The 15110-nt window shown below is 45.9% G+C and overlaps 3 non-coding genes across 3 annotated transcripts; all 3 read right to left on the bottom strand.

The window, feature by feature from the left end:
* Positions 1-1706: 1706 nt before the first annotated feature.
* Positions 1707-1780, bottom strand: trnai-aau (transfer RNA isoleucine (anticodon AAU)). Its single transcript has one exon. It is a non-coding gene; the product is annotated as a tRNA-Ile (tRNA).
* An 8161-nt stretch (positions 1781-9941) lies between these two features.
* trnai-aau (transfer RNA isoleucine (anticodon AAU)) lies at positions 9942-10015 on the bottom strand. Its single transcript has one exon. It is a non-coding gene; the product is annotated as a tRNA-Ile (tRNA).
* A 4318-nt stretch (positions 10016-14333) lies between these two features.
* trnai-aau (transfer RNA isoleucine (anticodon AAU)) lies at positions 14334-14407 on the bottom strand. The gene has a single exon. It is a non-coding gene; the product is annotated as a tRNA-Ile (tRNA).
* Between the last annotated feature and the right edge of the window lie 703 nt (positions 14408-15110).

The following is a 15110-nucleotide window of genomic DNA, read 5'->3' as shown; positions in this document are numbered from 1 at the left end:
AAGTTTCCTTGAAGCCAATGCAGAGGGTAAAGAAAAACAACAGCTTAAAATGTACCTCATGGCCAGTACGGGGATCGAACCCACGACCTTGGCGTTATTAGCACCACGCTCTAACCAACTGAGATAACCGGCCGCTTGTGAAGGAGCTACATTTTTAGGATGGACAGAGGCTCGGCCAGTGCTGGCGCGAAAACGAGCAAGTCCACCAACAGCATAGCCTGACAAGACTGGACCCTCTTGGTTGCTCCTTGTGGCAAATCATACAGGCTGGGGAATTAGCTCAAATGGTAGAGTGCTAGCTTAGCATGCGAGAGGTAGTGGGATCGATGCCCACATTCTCCAAAAAACTATTTTTTTTTGTGCATCCAAGAAAGCTCCAGTTCACACTTCATGCAGTTTTGTCTAACGACAACCTACTGTCATGTAACAATGACAAGCAACTTTCATGTAACACTGATGTCACAATGTCAGATGAAAACGAATGACATGACTTACTTTCAGAGGAGCAGCGTAGCACACACAATTGATGCCCACAAACAAAGCTGTGGGAAGTTTCCTTGAAGCCAATGCAGAGGGTCAAGAAAAACAACAGCTTAAAATGTACCTCATGGCCAGTACGGGGATCGAACCCACGACCTTGGCGTTATTAGCACCACGCTCTAACCATCTAAGCTAACCAGCCGCTTGCGAAGGAGCAACATTTTTAGGATGCACAGAGGCTCGGCCAGTGCTGGCGCGTAAACGAGCAAGTCCACCAACAGCATAGCCTGACAAGACTGGACCCTCTTGGTTGCTCCTTGTGGCAAATCATACAGGCTGGGGAATTAGCTCAAATGGTAGAGTGCTTACTTAGCATGCGAGAGGTAGTGGGAGCGATGCCCACATTCTCCAAAAAACACAATTTTTTTGTGGATCCAAGAAAGCTCCAGTTCACACTTCATGCAGTTTTGTCTAACGACAACCTACTGTCATGTAACAATGACAAGCAACTTTCATGTAACACTGATGTCACAATGTCAGATGAAAACGAATGACATGACTTACTTTCAGAGGAGCAGCGTAGCACACACAATTGATGCCCACAAACAAAGCTGTGGGAAGTTTCCTTGAAGCCAATGCAGAGGGTCAAGAAAAACAACAGCTTAAAATGTACCTCATGGCCAGTACGGGGATCGAACCCACGACCTTGGCGTTATTAGCACCACGCTCTAACCATCTAAGCTAACCAGCCGCTTGCGAAAGAGCAACATTTTTAGGATGCACAGAGGCTCGGCCAGTGCTGGCGCGTAAACGAGCAAGTCCACCAACAGCATAGCCTGACAAGACTGGACCCTCTTGGTTGCTCCTTGTGGCAAATCATACAGGCTGGGGAATTAGCTCAAATGGTAGAGTGCTTACTTAGCATGCGAGAGGTAGTGGGAGCGATGCCCACATTCTCCAAAAAACACAATTTTTTTGTGGATCCAAGAAAGCTCCAGTTCACATTTCATGCAGTTTTGTCTAACTACAACCTACTGTCATGTAACAATGACAGGCAACTTTCGTGTAACACTGATGTCACAATGTCAGATGAAAACGAATGACAAGACTTACTTTCAGAGGAGCAGCGTAGCACACACAATTGATGCCCACAAACAAAGCTGTGGGAAGTTTCCTTGAAGCCAATGCAGAGGGTAAAGAAAAACAACAGCTTAAAATGTACCTCATGGCCAGTACGGGGATCGAACCCACGACCTTGGCGTTATTAGCACCACGCTCTAACCAACTGAGCTAACCGGCCGCTTGTGAAGGAGCTACATTTTTAGGATGGACAGAGGCTCGGCCAGTGCTGGCGCGAAAACGAGCAAGTCCACCAACAGCATAGCCTGACAAGACTGGACCCTCTTGGTTGCTCCTTGTGGCAAATCATACAGGCTGGGGAATTAGCTCAAATGGTAGAGTGCTAGCTTAGCATGCGAGAGGTAGTGGGATCGATGCCCACATTCTCCAAAAAACTATTTTTTTTTGTGCATCCAAGAAAGCTCCAGTTCACACTTCATGCAGTTTTGTCTAACGACAACCTACTGTCATGTAACAATGACAAGCAACTTTCATGTAACACTGATGTCACAATGTCAGATGAAAACGAATGACATGACTTACTTTCAGAGGAGCAGCGTAGCACACACAATTGATGCCCACAAACAAAGCTGTGGGAAGTTTCCTTGAAGCCAATGCAGAGGGTCAAGAAAAACAACAGCTTAAAATGTACCTCATGGCCAGTACGGGGATCGAAACCACGACCTTGGGGTTATTAGCACCACGCTCTAACCAACTAAGCTAACCAGCCACTTGCGAAGGAGCAACATTTTTAGGATGCACAGAGGCTCGGCCAGTGCTGGCGCGTAAACGAGCAAGTCCACCAACAGCATAGCCTGACAAGACTGGACCCTCTTGGTTGCTCCTTGTGGCAAATCATACAGGCTGGGGAATTAGCTCAAATGGTAGAGTGCTTGCTTAGCATGCGAGAGGTAGTGGGAGCGATGCCCACATTCTCCAAAAAACACAAGTTTTTTGTGGATCCAAGAAAGCTCCAATTCACACTTCATGCAGTTTGGTCTAACGACAACCTACTGTCATGTAACAATGACAGGCAACTTTCATGTAACACTGATGTCACAATGTCAGATGAAAACGAATGACATGACTTACTTTCAGAGGAGCAGCGTAGCACACACAATTGATGCCCACAAACAAAGCTGTGGGAAGTTTCCTTGAAGCCAATGCAGAGGGTAAAGAAAAACAACAGCTTAAAATGTACCTCATTGCCAGTACGGGGATCGAACCCAAAACCTTTGCTTTATTAGCACCACACTCTAACCAACTGAGCTAACCAGCCACTTGTGAAGGAGCAACATTTTTAGGATGCACAGTGGCTCGGCCAGTGCTGGCGCGTAAACGAGCAAGTCCACCAACAGCATAGCCTGACAAGACTGGACCCTCTTGGTTGCTCCTTGTGGCAAATCATACAGGCTGGGGAATTAGCTCAAATGGTAGAGTGCTAGCTTAGCATGCGAGAGGTAGTGGGATCGATGCCCACATTCTCCAAAAAACTATTTTTTTTTGTGCATCCAAGAAAGCTCCAGTTCACACTTCATGCAGTTTTGTCTAACGACAACCTACTGTCATGTAACAATGACAAGCAACTTTCATGTAACACTGATGTCACAATGTCAGATGAAAACGAATGACATGACTTACTTTCAGAGGAGCAGCGTAGCACACACAATTGATGCCCACAAACAAAGCTGTGGGAAGTTTCCTTGAAGCCAATGCAGAGGGTAAAGAAAAACAACAGCTTAAAATATACCTCATTGCCAGTACGGGGATCGAACCCACGACCTTGGCATTATTAGCACCACACTCTAACCAACTGAGCTAACCGGCCGCTTGTAAAGGAGCGATATTTTTAGGATCCACAGAGGCTCGGCCAGTGCTGGCGCGTAAACGAGCAAGTCCACCAACAGCATAGCCTGACAAGACTGGACCCTCTTGGTTGCTCCTTGTGGCAAATCATACAGGCTGGGGAATTAGCTCAAATGGTAGAGTGCTTGCTTAGCATGCGAGAGGTGGTGGGATCGATGCCCACATTCTCCAAAAAACAATTTTTTTTTTTGCATCCAAGAAAGCTCCAGTTCACACTTCATGCAGTTTTGTCTAACGACAACCTACTGTCATGTAACAATGACAAGCAACTTTCATGTAACACTGATGTCACAATGTCAGATGAAAACGAATGACATGACTTACTTTCAGAGGAGCAGCGTAGCACACACAATTGATGCCCACAAACAAAGCTGTGGGAAGTTTCCTTGAAGCCAATGCAGAGGGTAAAGAAAAACAACAGCTTAAAATGTACCTCATGGCCAGTACGGGGATCGAACCCACGACCTTTGCGTTATTAGCACCACGCTCTAACCAACTGAGCTAACCAGCCACTTGTGAAGGAGCAACATTTTTAGGATGCACAGTGGCTCGGCCAGTGCTGGCGCGTAAACGAGCAAGTCCACCAACAGCATAGCCTGACAAGACTGGACCCTCTTGGTTGCTCCTTGTGGCAAATCATACAGGCTGGGGAATTAGCTCAAATGGTAGAGTGCTAGCTTAGCATGCGAGAGGTAGTGGGATCGATGCCCACATTCTCCAAAAAACTATTTTTTTTTGTGCATCCAAGAAAGCTCCAGTTCACACTTCATGCAGTTTTGTCTAACGACAACCTACTGTCATGTAACAATGACAAGCAACTTTCATGTAACACTGATGTCACAATGTCAGATGAAAACGAATGACATGACTTACTTTCAGAGGAGCAGCGTAGCACACACAATTGATGCCCACAAACAAAGCTGTGGGAAGTTTCCTTGAAGCCAATGCAGAGGGTAAAGAAAAACAACAGCTTAAAATATACCTCATTGCCAGTACGGGGATCGAACCCACGACCTTGGCATTATTAGCACCACACTCTAACCAACTGAGCTAACCGGCCGCTTGTAAAGGAGCGATATTTTTAGGATCCACAGAGGCTCGGCCAGTGCTGGCGCGTAAACGAGCAAGTCCACCAACAGCATAGCCTGACAAGACTGGACCCTCTTGGTTGCTCCTTGTGGCAAATCATACAGGCTGGGGAATTAGCTCAAATGGTAGAGTGCTTGCTTAGCATGCGAGAGGTGGTGGGATCGATGCCCACATTCTCCAAAAAACAATTTTTTTTTTTGCATCCAAGAAAGCTCCAGTTCACACTTCATGCAGTTTTGTCTAACGACAACCTACTGTCATGTAACAATGACAAGCAACTTTCATGTAACACTGATGTCACAATGTCAGATGAAAACGAATGACATGACTTACTTTCAGAGGAGCAGCGTAGCACACACAATTGATGCCCACAAACAAAGCTGTGGGAAGTTTCCTTGAAGCCAATGCAGAGGGTAAAGAAAAACAACAGCTTAAAATGTACCTCATGGCCAGTACGGGGATCGAACCCACGACCTTTGCGTTATTAGCACCACGCTCTAACCAACTAAGCTAACCAGCCGCTTGCGAAGGAGCAACATTTTTAGGATGCACAGAGGCTCGGCCAGTGCTGGCGCGTAAACGAGCAAGTCCACCAACAGCATAGCCTGACAAGACTGGACCTTCTTGGTTGCTCCTTGTGGCAAATCATACAGGCTGGGGAATTAGCTCAAATGGTAGAGTGCTTGCTTAGCATGCGAGAGGTAGTGGGAGCGATGCCCACATTCTCCAAAAAACACAATTTTTTTGTGGATCCAAGAAAGCTCCAATTCACACTTCATGCAGTTTGGTCTAACGACAACCTACTGTCATGTAACAATGACAGGCAACTTTCATGTAACACTGATGTCACAATGTCAGATGAAAACGAATGACATGACTTACTTTCAGAGGAGCAGCGTAGCACACACAATTGATGCCCACAAACAAAGCTGTGGGAAGTTTCCTTGAAGCCAATGCAGAGGGTAAAGAAAAACAACAGCTTAAAATGTACCTCATTGCCAGTACGGGGATCGAACCCACGACCTTGGCTTTATTAGCACCACACTCTAACCAACTGAGCTAACCGGCCACTTGTAAAGGAGCAACATTTTTAGGATGCACAGAGGCTCGGCCAGTGCTGGCGCGTAAACGAGCAAGTCCACCAACAGCATAGCCTGACAAGACTGGACCCTCTTGGTTGCTCCTTGTGGCAAATCATACAGGCTGGGGAATTAGCTCAAATGGTAGAGTGCCTGCTTAGCATGCGAGAGGTATTGGGATCGATGCCCACATTCTCCAAAAAACATTTTTTTTTTTTGCATCCAAGAAAGCTCCAGTTCACACTTCATGCAGTTTTGTCTAACGACAACCTACTGTCATGTAACAATGACAAGCAACTTTCATGTAACACTGATGTCACAATGTCAGATGAAAACGAATGACATGACTTACTTTCAGAGGAGCAGCGTAGCACACACAATTGATGCCCACAAACAAAGCTGTGGGAAGTTTCCTTGAAGCCAATGCAGAGGGTAAAGAAAAACAACAGCTTAAAATGTACCTCATGGCCAGTATGGGGATCGAACCCACAAACTTAGCGTTATTAGCACCACGCTCCAACCAACTGAGCTAACCGGCCGCTAGCAAAGGAGTAACATTTTTCGGATGCACAGAGCCTCGGCCAGTGCTGGCGCGTAAACGAGCAAGTCCACCAACAGCATAGCCTGACAAGACTGGACCATCTTGGTGGCTCCTTGTGGCAAATCATAAAGGCTGGGGAATTAGCTCAAATGGTAGAGTGCTTGCTTAGCATGCGAGAGGTAGTGGGATTGATGCCCACATTCTCCAAAAAACACAATTTTTTTGTGGATCCAAGAAAGCTACAGTTCACACTTCATGCAGTTTTGTCTAACGACAACCTACTGTCATGTAACAATGACAAGCAACTTTTATGTAACACTGATGTCACAATGTCAGATGAAAACGAATGACATGACTTACTTTCAGAGGAGCAGCGTAGCACACACAATTGATGCCCACAAACAAAGCTGTGGGAAGTTTCCTTGAAGCCAATGCAGAGGGTAAAGAAAAACAACAGCTTAAAATGTACCTCATGGCCAGTACGGGGATCGAACCCACGACATTGGCGTTATTTGCACCACACTCTAACCAACTGAGCTAACCGGCCGCTAGCAAAGGAGTAACATTTTTAGGATGCACAGAGCCTCGACCAGTGCTGGCGCGTAAACGAGCAAGTCCACCAACAGCATAGCCTGACAAGACTGGACCATCTTGGTTGCTCCTTGTGACAAATCATAAAGGCTGGGGAATTAGCTCAAATGGTAGAGTGCTTGCTTAGCATGCGAGAGGTAGTGGGATTGATGCCCACATTCTCCAAAAAACACAATTTTTTTGTGGATCCAAGAAAGCTCCAGTTCACACTTCATGCAGTTTTGTCTAACGACAACCTACTGTCATGTAACAATGACAAGCAACTTTTATGTAACACTGATGTCACAATGTCAGGTGAAAACGAATGACATGACTTACTTTCAGAGGAGCAGCGTAGCACACACAATTGATGCCCACAAACAAAGCTGTGGGAAGTTTCCTTGAAGCCAATGCAGAGGGTAAAGATAAACAACAGCTTAAAATGTACCTCATGGCCAGTACGGGGATCGAACCCACGACCTTGGCGTTATTTGCACCACACTCTAACCAACTGAGCTAACCAGCCTCTTGTGAAGGAGCAACATTTTTAGGATGTACAGAGGCTCGGCCTGTGCTGGCGCGTAACCGAGCAAGTCCACCAACAGCATAGCCTGACAAGACTGGACCCTCTTGGTTGCTCCTTGTGGCAAATCATACAGGCTGGGGAATTAGCTCAAATGGTAGAGTGCCTGCTTAGCATGCGAGAGGTATTGGGATCGATGCCCACATTCTCCAAAAAACATTTTTTTTTTTTGCATCCAAGAAAGCTCCAGTTCACACTTCATGCAGTTTTGTCTAACGACAACCTACTGTCATGTAACAATGACAAGCAACTTTCATGTAACACTGATGTCACAATGTCAGATGAAAACGAATGACATGACTTACTTTCAGAGGAGCAGCGTAGCACACACAATTGATGCCCACAAACAAAGCTGTGGGAAGTTTCCTTGAAGCCAATGCAGAGGGTAAAGAAAAACAACAGCTTAAAATGTACCTCATGGCCAGTATGGGGATCGAACCCACAAACTTAGCGTTATTAGCACCACGCTCCAACCAACTGAGCTAACCGGCCGCTAGCAAAGGAGTAACATTTTTCGGATGCACAGAGCCTCGGCCAGTGCTGGCGCGTAAACGAGCAAGTCCACCAACAGCATAGCCTGACAAGACTGGACCATCTTGGTGGCTCCTTGTGGCAAATCATAAAGGCTGGGGAATTAGCTCAAATGGTAGAGTGCTTGCTTAGCATGCGAGAGGTAGTGGGATTGATGCCCACATTCTCCAAAAAACACAATTTTTTTGTGGATCCAAGAAAGCTACAGTTCACACTTCATGCAGTTTTGTCTAACGACAACCTACTGTCATGTAACAATGACAAGCAACTTTTATGTAACACTGATGTCACAATGTCAGATGAAAACGAATGACATGACTTACTTTCAGAGGAGCAGCGTAGCACACACAATTGATGCCCACAAACAAAGCTGTGGGAAGTTTCCTTGAAGCCAATGCAGAGGGTAAAGAAAAACAACAGCTTAAAATGTACCTCATGGCCAGTACGGGGATCGAACCCACGACATTGGCGTTATTTGCACCACACTCTAACCAACTGAGCTAACCGGCCGCTAGCAAAGGAGTAACATTTTTAGGATGCACAGAGCCTCGACCAGTGCTGGCGCGTAAACGAGCAAGTCCACCAACAGCATAGCCTGACAAGACTGGACCATCTTGGTTGCTCCTTGTGACAAATCATAAAGGCTGGGGAATTAGCTCAAATGGTAGAGTGCTTGCTTAGCATGCGAGAGGTAGTGGGATTGATGCCCACATTCTCCAAAAAACACAATTTTTTTGTGGATCCAAGAAAGCTCCAGTTCACACTTCATGCAGTTTTGTCTAACGACAACCTACTGTCATGTAACAATGACAAGCAACTTTTATGTAACACTGATGTCACAATGTCAGGTGAAAACGAATGACATGACTTACTTTCAGAGGAGCAGCGTAGCACACACAATTGATGCCCACAAACAAAGCTGTGGGAAGTTTCCTTGAAGCCAATGCAGAGGGTAAAGATAAACAACAGCTTAAAATGTACCTCATGGCCAGTACGGGGATCGAACCCACGACCTTGGCGTTATTTGCACCACACTCTAACCAACTGAGCTAACCAGCCTCTTGTGAAGGAGCAACATTTTTAGGATGTACAGAGGCTCGGCCTGTGCTGGCGCGTAACCGAGCAAGTCCACCAACAGCATAGCCTGACAAGACTGGACCCTCTTGGTTGCTCCTTGTGGCAAATCATACAGGCTGGGGAATTAGCTCAAATAGTAGAGTGCTTGCTTAGCATGCGAGAGGTAGTGGGAGCGATGCCCACATTCTCCAAAAAACACAATTTTTTTGTGGATCCAAGAAAGCTCCAGTTCACACTTCATGCAGTTTTGTCTAACGACAACCTACTGTCATGTAACAATGACAAGCAACTTTCATGTAACACTGATGTCACAATGTCAGATGAAAACGAATGACATGACTTACTTTCAGAGGAGCAGCGTAGCACACACAATTGATGCCCACAAACAAAGCTGTGGGAAGTTTCCTTGAAGCCAATGCAGAGGGTAAAGAAAAACAACAGCTTAAAATGTACCTCAGGGCCAGTACAGGGATCGAACCCACGACCTTGGCGTTATTAGCACCACGCTCTAACCAACTGAGCTAACCGGCCGCTTGTGAAGGAGCTACATTTTTAGGATGGACAGAGGCTCGGCCAGTGCTGGCGCGAAAACGAGCAAGTCCACCAACAGCATAGCCTGACAAGACTGGACCCTCTTGGTTGCTCCTTGTGGCAAATCATACAGGCTGGGGAATTAGCTCAAATGGTAGAGTGCTAGCTTAGCATGCGAGAGGTAGTGGGATCGATGCCCACATTCTCCAAAAAACTATTTTTTTTTGTGCATCCAAGAAAGCTCCAGTTCACACTTCATGCAGTTTTGTCTAACGACAACCTACTGTCATGTAACAATGACAAGCAACTTTCATGTAACACTGATGTCACAATGTCAGATGAAAACGAATGACATGACTTACTTTCAGAGGAGCAGCGTAGCACACACAATTGATGCCCACAAACAAAGCTGTGGGAAGTTTCCTTGAAGCCAATGCAGAGGGTCAAGAAAAACAACAGCTTAAAATGTACCTCATGGCCAGTACGGGGATCGAACCCACGACCTTGGCGTTATTAGCACCACGCTCTAACCAACTAAGCTAACCAGCCGCTTTCGAAGGAGCAACATTTTTAGGATGCACAGAGGCTCGGCCAGTGCTGGCGCGTAAACGAGCAAGTCCACCAACAGCATAGCCTGACAAGACTGGACCCTCTTGGTTGCTCCTTGTGGCAAATCATACAGGCTGGGGAATTAGCTCAAATGGTAGAGTGCTTGCTTAGCATGCGAGAGGTAGTGGGAGCGATGCCCACATTCTCCAAAAAACACAAGTTTTTTGTGGATCCAAGAAAGCTCCAATTCACACTTCATGCAGTTTTGTCTAACGACAACCTACTGTCATGTGACAATGACAGGCAACTTTCATGTAACACTGATGTCACAATGTCAGATGAAAACGAATGACATGACTTACTTTCAGAGGAGCAGCGTAGCACACACAATTGATGCCCACAAACAAAGCTGTGGGAAGTTTCCTTGAAGCCAATGCAGAAGGTAAAGAAAAACAACAGCTTAAAATATACCTCATTGCCAGTACGGGGATCGAACCCACGACCTTGGCATTATTAGCACCACACTCTAACCAACTGAGCTAACCGGCCGCTTGTAAAGGTGCGATATTTTTAGGATCCACAGAGGCTCGGCCAGTGCTGGCGCGTAAACGAGCAAGTCCACCAACAGCATAGCCTGACAAGACTGGACCCTCTTGGTTGCTCCTTGTGGCAAATCATAAAAGCTGGGGAATTAGCTCAAATGGTAGAGTACTTGCTTAGCATGTGAGAGGTAGTGGGATCGATGCCCACATTCTCCAAAAAACATTTTTTTTTTTTGCATCCAAGAAAGCTCCAGTTCACATTTCATGCAGTTTTGTCTAACTACAACCTACTGTCATGTAACAATGACAGGCAACTTTCATGTAACACTGATGTCACAATGTCAGATGAAAACGAATGACAAGACTTACTTTCAGAGGAGCAGCGTAGCACACACAATTGATGCCCACAAACAAAGCTGTGGGAAGTTTCCTTGAAGCCAATGCAGAGGGTAAAGAAAAACAACAGCTTAAAATGTACCTCATGGCCAGTACGGGGATCGAACACACGACCTTGGCGTTATTAGCACCACGCTCTAACCAACTGAGCTAACCAGCCGCTTGTGAAGGAGCTACATTTTTAGGATGGACAGAGGCTCGGCCAGTGCTGGCGCGTAAACGAGCAAGTCCACCAACAGCATAGCCTGACAAGACTGGACCCTCTTGGTTGCTCCTTGTGGCAAATCATACAGGCTGGGGAATTAGCTCAAATGGTAGAGTGCTAGCTTAGCATGCGAGAGGTAGTGGGATCGATGCCCACATTCTCCAAAAAACATTTTTTTTTTGTGCATCCAAGAAAGCTCCAGTTCACACTTCATGCAGTTTTGTCTAACGACAACCTACTGTCATGTAACAATGACAAGCAACTTTCATGTAACACTGATGTCACAATGTCAGATGAAAACAAATGACATGACTTACTTTCAGATGAGCAGCGTAGCACACACAATTGATGCCCACAAACAAAGCTGTGGGAAGTTTCCTTGAAGCCAATGCAGAGGGTAAAGAAAAACAACAGCTTAAAATGTACCTCATGGCCAGTACAGGGATCGAACCCACTACCTTGGCGTTATTATCACGACGCTCTAACCAACTGAGATAACCAGCCGCTTGTGAAGGAGCAACATTTTTAGGATGCACAGAGGCTCGGCCAGTGCTGGCGCGTAAACGAGCAAGTCCACCAACAGCATAGCCTGACAAGACTGGACCCTCTTGGTTGCTCCTTGTGGCAAATCATACAGGCTGGGGAATTAGCGCAAATGGTAGAGCGCTTACTTAGCATGCGAGAGGTAGTGGGATCTATGACCACATTCTCCAAAAAACAATTTTTTTATGTGCATCCAAGAAAGCTCCAGTTCACACTTCATGCAGTTTTGTCTAACGACAACCTACTGTCATGTAACAATGACAGGCAACTTTCATGTAACACTGATGTCACAATGTCAGATGAAAACGAATGACATGACTTACGATCAGAGGAGCAGCGTAGCACACACAATTGATGCCCACAAACAAAGCTGTGGGAAGTTTTCTTGAAGCCAATGCAGAAGGCAAAGAAAAACAACAACTTAAAATGTTCCTCATTGCCAGTACAGCGATCGAACCCACAACCTTGGCTCTATTAGCACAAAGCTCTAACCAACTGAGCTAACCGTCCGCTTGCAAAGGAGCAACATTTTTAGGATGCACAGAGCCTCGGCCAGTGCTGGCGCGTAAACGAGCAAGTCCACCAACAGCATAGCCTGACAAGACTGGACTATCTTGGTTGCTCCTTGTGGCAAGTCATAAAGGCTGGGGAATTAGCTCAAATGGTAGAGTGCTTGCTTAGCATGCGAGAGGTAGTGGGATTGATGCCCACATTCTCCAAAAAACACAATTTTTTTGTGGATCCAAGAAAGCTCCAGTTCACACTTCATGCAGTTTTGTCTAACGACAACCTACTGTCATGTAACAATGACACGCAACTTTCATGTAACACTGATGTCACAATGTCAGATGAAAACGAATGACATGACTTACGATCAGAGGAGCAGTGTAGCACACACAATTGATGCCCACAAAAAAAGCTGTGGGAAGTTTCCTTGAAGCCAATGAAGAGGGTAAAGAAAAACAACAGCTTAAAACGTACCTCATGGCCAGTACGGGGATCGAACCCACGACCTTGGCCTTATTAGCACCACGCTCTAACCAACTGAGCTAACCGGCCGCTTGTGAAGGAGCAACATTTTTAGGATGCACAGAGGCTCGGCCAGTGCTGGCGCGTAAACGAGCAAGTCCACCAACAGCATAGCCTGACAAGACTGGACCCTCTTGGTTGCTCCTTGTGGCAAATCATACAGGCTGGGGAATTAGCTCAAATTGTAGAGCGCTTGCTTAGCATGCGAGAGGTAGTGGGATCTATGACCACATTCTCCCAAAAACTTTTTTTTTTTGTGCATCCAAGAAAGCTCCAGTTCACACTTCATACAGTTTTGTCTAATGACAACCTACTGTCATGGAACAATGACAAGCAACTTTCATGTAACACTGATGTCACAATGTCAGATGAAAACGAATGACATGACTTACTTTCAGAGGAGCAGCGTAGCACACACAATTGATGCCCACAAACAAAGCTGTGGGAAGTTTCCTTGAAGCCAATGCAGAGGGTAAAGAAAAACAACAACTTAAAATGTACCTCATGGCCAGTACGGGGATTGAACCCACGACCTTGGCGTTATTAGCACCACGCTCTAACCAACTGAGCTAACCTGCCGCTTGAAAAGAAGTAACATTTTTAGGATGCACAGAGCCTCGGCCAGTGCTGGCGCGTAAACGAGCAAGTCCACCAACAGCATAGCCTGACAAGACTGGACCATCTTGGTTGCTCCTTGTGGCAAATCATAAAGGCTGGGGAATTAGCTCAAATGGTAGAGTACTTGCTTAGCATGCGAGTGGTAGTTGGATCGATGCCCACATTCTCCAAAAAACACAATTCTTTTGTGGATCCAAGAAAGCTCCAGTTCACACTTCATGCAGTTTTGTCTAACGACAACCTACTGTCATGTAACAATGACAAGCAACTTTCATGTAACACTGATGTCACAATGTCAGATGAAAACGAATGACATGACTTACTTTCAGAGGAGCAGCGTAGCACACACAATTGATGCCCACAAACAAAGCTGTGGGAAGTTTTCTTGAAGCCAATGCAGAGGGTAAAGATAAACAACAACTTAAAATGTACCTCATGGCCAGTACAGGGATCGAACCCACGACATTGGCTTTATTAGCACCATGCTCTAACCAACTGATCTAACCGGCCGCTTGCAAAGGAGCAACATTTTTAGGATACACAGAGCCTCGGCCAGTGCTGGCGCGTAAACGAGCAAGTCCACCAACAGCATAGCCTGACAAGACTGGACCATCTTGGTTGCTCCTTGTGGCAAATCATAAAGGCTGGGGAATTAGCTCAAATGGTAGAGTGCTTGCTTAGCATGCGAGAGGTAGTGGGATCGATGCCCACATTCTCCAAAAAACATTTTTTTTTTGTGCATCCAAGAAAGCTCCAGTTCACACTTCATGCAGTTTTGTCTAACTACAACCTACTGTCATGTAACAATGACAAGCAACTTTCATGTAACACTGATGTCACAATGTCAGATGAAAACGAATGACATGACTTACTATCAGAGGAGCAGCGTAGCACAAACAATTGATGCCCACAAACAAAAATGTGGGAAGTTTCCTTGAAGCCAATGCAGAGGGTAAAGAAAAACAACAACTTAAAATGTTACTCATGGCCAGTACGGGGATCAAACCCACGACCTTGGCGTTATTAGCACCACGCTCTGACCAACTGAGCTAACCGGCCACCTGTAAAGGAGCAACATTTTTAGGATGCACAGAGGCTCGGCCAGTGCTGGCGCGTAAACGAGCAAGTCCACCAACAGCATAGCCTGTCAAGACTGGACCCTCTTGGTTGCTCCTTGTGGCAAATCATACAGGCTGGGGAATTAGCTCAAATGGTAGAGTGCTTGCTTAGCATGCGAGAGGTAGTGCGATCGATGCCCACATTCTCCAAAAAACACAATTTTTTTGTGGATCCAAGAAAGCTCCAGTTCACACTTCATGCAGTTTTGTCTAACGACAACCTACTGTCATGTAACAATGAAAAGCAACTTTCATGTAACACTGATGTCACAATGTCAGATGAAAACGAATGACATGACTTACTTTCAGAGGAGCAGCGTAGCACACACAATTGAAGCCCACAAACAAAGCTGTGGGAAGTTTCCTTGAAGCCAATGCAGAGGGTAAAGAAAAACAACAACTTAAAATGTACCTCATGGCCAGTACGGGGATCGAACCCACGACCTTGGCGAAATTAGCACCACGCTCTAAACAACTGAGCTAACCGGCCGCTTGCAAAGGAGTAACATTTTTAGGATGCACAGAGGCACGGCCAGTGCTGGCGCGTAAACGAGCAAGTCCACCGACAGCATAGCCTGACAAGACTGGACCCTCTTGGTTGCTCCTTGTGGCAAATCATACAGGCTGGGGATTTAGTTCAAATG

Source organism: Salvelinus fontinalis, chromosome 22 (assembly GCF_029448725.1).
Source record: "Salvelinus fontinalis isolate EN_2023a chromosome 22, ASM2944872v1, whole genome shotgun sequence".
NCBI lineage: Eukaryota > Metazoa > Chordata > Actinopteri > Salmoniformes > Salmonidae > Salvelinus > Salvelinus fontinalis.
This window is presented reverse-complemented; position numbering and strand designations above follow the sequence as displayed.